We start from the raw sequence: 6,373 nt of genomic DNA, 5'->3' as shown, positions 1-6,373 counted from the left end.
GCACTTTCCTTTTTTTTTTATTTAACTGACTTTTTAAAAAAAATTCATAGCATTATTTAAAAACATTTTCATTAGGTTTTCATAAAATTCCCCGTGACAATTTAAATTTCTGAAAATATACTATTTGTATCGCCCACGCATTAAGTTTAGCTCACAGTACGTAAGTGAAGCTAAATGGCACTATAGTGCGACCACAAACAAAAGAGCCTCATCCCAGAATAGCTCACGCATCTCTCCCCACACCACCCAGCTGTAACAGGCAAGCAGAGCTGGTAGCTGGCGCCCCCCCAACCCAATCCACGATGCGCGAGAGGTATGTGCAGATGATGATACATGGTGCATTACTGTGGAAATGGTGGGTGGTTAGAAAATTTTACTACTAACAGAGATACAAAAGTGGGCGGTAGGTATAAAAAGGTTGACTACCCCTGATCTATTCCAACCCACTTCCCAAGGCAGGAGACATTGTACAATTTCAGACAAATGGTTGTCCAGTCTTTTCTTGAAAATCTCCAGCAACAGAGCACCCACAACTCTATGAGATAAGCTGTTCCACCAATTGTTCTCATTGTCAGGAAATTTCTTCTTAGTTCCAAGTTGGATCTCTCTTTGATAAGCTTCTACCCATTGCTTCTTGTCCTACAATCAGGTGCTTTGGAGAATAAATTGATCTCCTCTTCTCTGTGAGAACCCCTCCTACAATTAGCCCTCTGGCTAATGTATAAACTATTCGTTGTTGTTAGTTGAGAAGTAATGTCCGACCCATCGCGACCCCATGGACAACATTCCTCCAGGCCTTCCTGTCCTCTACCATCCTCTGGAGTCCATTTAAGCTCATGCCTACTGCTTCAGTGACTCCATCCAGCCACCTCATTCTCTGTCGTCCCCTTCTTCTTTTGCCCTTGATCTTTCCCAACATTAGAGTCTTCTCCAGTGAGTATAAACTATAGTGTATGCTTAAAAATTTGATCCTTGGTGGACTGTTCAAATGATACTATGAGCACTTTTGTGGTTTAAATGGTTGAATTGAAAGATATACTTTAAATTTTGGAGTCTGGAGCTGAATATATTTTTCCAGTTCTTTACAACATTAAATATTATTTATTTTGAGGTGAAGACAAATAAAATTTAAGTTTATGTCTGTACAAAAAAAATTATAAATGCAACTCCTTCTCCATCTAGACATTTATAATAATCAATGAAAATAACTATTAGTCATAAAAATATGATTAGCTGCAAGTCCATAATAAATTCATATTTGGTTACAGTAATAATAATACCACTTATTTTTAACGTAGAAATAAAATAAATTGTTTTACTATGGATTCATTTTTCAAATTTTATTGAAATACAATATTTATATGCTCTCTTCCTCATTCACAGAACTGAAATTTAGTAAACATCCAACAGGTTAATCTCTTTTTGAAAAATGCCTTTTAATGCCAAACTATTTATCAGTGAAAAAATGTGCCAAGGATTTTGCTATTATATTGTTTTAATATAATTAAAGGCTAGAAGAATATAATGGCTTGGATTTAAACAAAAACCAAAGCATTTGCAAATAATTGTTGCTTATCCAAGAGCTGTTTCTCATGTCAGAAGGCAAGAATCTCATATACATAATAATGTATATGTCACACACATTTTCTTAAGTAAAACTTAATGTTACTAAAAGTGCCAGCTGGGGATGGGGGGGGGGAAGTGGAAGAGTACTGTATATATCCAAACTGTAGAATCTACTATAACTCTTCTTTTTCTCATAGACTATTTATATTTCAGTTTAAGACATTGCCATAATTCAATGAGCTTTCAATAGATTCTAGGACTGCAATATCACTTTCACCTCAATTTCACACGTGCTGCCCAACTGCTTTCTTTCTGACTGAAAAATCTGGCCTTGAATCAACAGGTCAAATGAAACATTCTTTAACTAGCGTTTTATCAAGCTTGTGTCATATAATCCAATTTTCTACTGCTGTTTTGCTCATAATTGTATAAACCAATGCCAGAGAGCTTCCATTCAAATATGCCCACAGAGATTCTATTTTACAACATTATATAAATAAGAAATGAATGTAGTCTGTTCATTCACATATAATTAAGTATATTTTTAATCAAATTTCATGTTGTGAACTACTATAATTTAAATTCTAGAAGATGTCATATTTAGAAAATGCATTGTTAAGGGCCCTAAAGAAGACAAGCAATAAGTACATTACAATCTTCTGTGTGAGAAAATAATTTATGCTAACCAGTAATGAATGAGGTAAACAATTTTAAGACAGACTGGTGTTTGGGAAAAGTATGAGCAATCAAAGATATTAGGGCCACAATTGGTATTCTTGGGTTATTAATTGTTCTTATTTGGCCAGGCAAGAATGAAGAAACAGGAAGATAATTTTGGCTGTGACAAAAATTGTAATACAAGTGGTCCTTGGTTTATGACCTCTTTTTCAGCAACTATTTGAACGTATGATGGTGCTGAATAAACTGATATAACAATCCGTTGTCAGCCCTCCCAGATAAACCTAACAGGAAACATGACTAGATATACTAAATCTATTTCATTGTAAGGCTACATTAACAAAATTGCTCAAATCATATTTCACAACCAGATTGCTTAGCAATGAAAATTCCAGTCCCAATTAGCATTGTTAGACGAGGACTAGCTATAATCCATTTTAAGAGAAAGGATCTGATGTGTTAATTTCATTTCTGTACCTCAGTTGAATTTCTGTGTCAAGAATTACTGACAGTATTATGAAATTGAAACCCATTGGCCCACAAAATATCAGATGTTATGATGTAAAACTCTCAGCATCTTTTAATTTAGGATATTATTAATTGAGATTTATTGAAGCATTCAAGCAAAAAATTACTTCTCTGGGTTGCTTACCTGATTGTGTGAATTTATTGAACATGATTCTGGGGGTGATGCAGCCTTTATTCACATGAAGAAAAGCATCATAAACCTATTCTCAAGGCGATTAAAAATTTAACTCACCTTTTTCTACAACCAGGTTGTACTGATAATATTTCAGTAGTGGTAGGTTGACTCTTTACTGCAATTTGGTATAGTTGTTGTTAAGGCACCTGGTTAGAAACTCGAAGACCTTGAAGGACAAATCTAGTTGGTAACCTTAGTCCAGTCATTCTTTCTCAGCCCTAGGAAGGAGGCAGTAACATACTATTTCTGAAAAAACTCACCAAGAAACTACAGACTTATTCCTGGTAGTCAACAATAACTTAAAGGCCCTAGCAATCAGCACCAAAAAACCTTTTTTATTATTCAACAAATATAGACTTCTCTCACTTTATGCTAGGGATATATTTCCCAACGAGCTCTTATAAAACAAATTCACCTAAAGCAAGACATTGAGCCAGTGGAAAAGGGGGATTAGAGTGTATGATGTCAAATTTTTAACTCATGCATTGACAAATTTGCTCATAAATGTTCAGAGCCTTATTGTTATGTACCAGGTTACTTAGATGTTTTCTTCTTTGTCTGTGCTCTGTGTACAATGAATGCTTTTTCTCCATCTTTTTTTTCAACTGGAATTCTAATTTACACTGTTCCCATGACCTACGAAGAGGTTGAATGCACAACAGCACTACAAATTATTAACATTCTTTGTTATACAGGAGATGGCTTTAACCTATCTTAAGACTTGGGCTCCTCTACCTGCTGCAATCCAACATAATATGTCCAACTTGATTTCCAATATTAGATGCTTTTCTTTGTCAATTGGGATAAGGGCATTGGTCAAATTGTTATGCCTGGGTTGACCACTTTTAATAGTAATATTATTGCAAGTATAAAAGTACAGTAAGTGAGAGATAGCACATATGGCTAGAACCATACTTCAGTACAATGGTAAAAGCAGGAATGAGGGCAGAAAGCAGTTTTGGCATATTTCTAGACCTATGGTGCAAACTGATATATTGATACAAACATAACAGCCATTTTGTTCATAAAAAATAATTACTTAGATGAAAAGTCAATCAGATTAGAGCAGATTTGCATAAAGCGGGACAAATCTGTATTACTGATATCAGCTGAACTACTGGGAACACAACTCAGTTTGGATCATTTGCAAGTTATCTGGTCAATCAAGAATTCCATTAATGCTTTCAGGAATTCTGATGATTTTGGAAATTACCTAGTCCTAAACTCTGCCTGGTGTAAGATTTTACTGCTATAAGTAAACATTCTTAAATACTTTAAAATACTTTTAAGTATTTTAAAATACTTAAAAGCCGAATTGTTGTATCTGGGGCCTTAAGAGACAACAGATCAAAACAGGACCCGGATTACTTTTGTAAAGAAATGTTTTAACTTTATTGCTCATACTGGCTTTGTCAAACTGGAAGATAACAATTTCTGCAACAGTTCCCCATATTATACAATTCTGATATCAATAGATGTAGTATAAATCAAGTTTTCATGGGATGCATACTATAGCAGAAACCTACGCCTACTATATCAGGTTTTTTTTTGACAAACATTTGTATTCAGGTAGAGAGTCAATGGGAACCTGAATTAATTGTCCACTGACTGCATTTGGGTACAGCTTCGATTATAGAGGAAGTTGGCTGTACTGTCCCTGATATGTATGCTTTGTCACATTTTCAGTTTTGCTTTCCCAAGGATTCTATTCCATGTGGAAAAACTCTTTGCTCCTGGGAAATTTTAGAAAAGATATACATGCCTTGTACATGTGCTAGAAAGAAAAGGGTTAAAGTACCTGGTACCTAATACAATCTTTTGTTAAGCATTTTAGCATTAGAGTAAGGATTTATTCTGTGCTCCCTCACTGTCTCTCACTCTGCCTACTCTTCCTTCTGCCTTTATTCCCAGACCTACAGGTAGTTCTTGACTTACAACAGTTTGTTTAGTGACTGTTTGAAATTACAAGAGCACTGAAAAGTTACTTATGACCATTTTTCACACTTACAACCATTGCAGCATCCCCATGGTCATGTAATCAAAATTCGTATGTTTGGCAATTGGTTCACATTTATGATGATTGCAGTGTCTCAGGTCATGTGATCACCTTTTGTGACCTTCTAACAAGCAAAGTCAATGGGAAAGCCAGATTCACTTAACAATGGTGTGACTAATTTAACTACTGCAGTGATTTACTTAACAAAGATGGCAAGAAAAATTGTAAAATGGGGCAAAACTCACTTAACCAATTTACCACTTAGCAACATAAATTTTGGGCTCAGTTGTGGTCGTAAATCGACAACTACCTGTATATGCACAGAACATGTTTTAAATCTTTTCTCCAGTCAGGATGTAGTTAGCAATGGCAGGCTGTTCCTATTCTTATAAATAAATCTCCTTTCTGTTATAATGCCAACTACACTAAAACTTGCTCAGGTTAGATTCTCATTTCAGGAATATTCATATTAACATGCTGAATTAGTATTATACATTGTATTATTTAAGTGGCTGAATATAATGTAAACATATCTATATAGTTAAAGAGACTTAGTCCTCCTTAAGCATGTGAGGAATGTATTCTATAATGACAAGAAAAATTGATTCAGTCCAAACTGCAGAATAAAAAGTGGTTAAAGCAGCAGGCTTGAAGTCAGGACTGTGAGTTTTAGTCCCATCATAAATATGAAAAACAAACTGGATGACTTTGAACCAGTCACTCTCTGTTGTGTGGAAAAAGAAGAAAGGACTATTAGAATGATTTATCAAAATAGTAAAAGCAGGATGTAAAAAAAACAATAAAGTTTGAAAGTTGTTCAAGTGTCAAGTTACCAGGTAGCAAAAGTATTTCTAGGACCAAGTGAACTGATGTTTTGATATAAAGATTGCACTGCTGAGAAGAATAATAGTAATCACCTTCTGTTGTGAATCTTTCCAATTTGCTTTATAGTGCATAAAATATTTCCCCCAAGGGAATATAATAACAAAAATTCCACATATGTCTCTATTCTATATCACCTGAGAGTCACCATTATCAAAACAACTAAAGAAAAAGCTCTAGTTGGCAAAACATAAAAGCTCTACTGTGATTGTTAAATGGCAAAATCCAGAACTTGCTCAGAGGACATCCAAGGTCTTTGTTTCACTGTTGCCATCTCACGGTTGTCTGGATTTCTTCAGTCCAGATCTGTTAGATCTTAGATTTTATAATTTATTAACATTATAGTATAGGTTATATCAGTGGTGGAATTCAATTTTTTTTACTACTGGTTCTGTGGGTGTGGCTTGGTGGGCGTGGCAGGGGAAGGATACTGCAAAATCTCCATTTCCTCTCCACTCCTGGGGCCAGCCAGAGATGATATTTGCCGGTTCTCCAAATTACTCAAAATTGCTGCTACTGGTTCTCCAGAACCCATCAGAACCTGAATA

Source organism: Ahaetulla prasina, chromosome 3, assembly GCF_028640845.1.
Source record: "Ahaetulla prasina isolate Xishuangbanna chromosome 3, ASM2864084v1, whole genome shotgun sequence".
Classification (NCBI taxonomy): Eukaryota; Metazoa; Chordata; class Lepidosauria; order Squamata; family Colubridae; genus Ahaetulla; species Ahaetulla prasina.
This window is presented reverse-complemented; position numbering follows the sequence as displayed.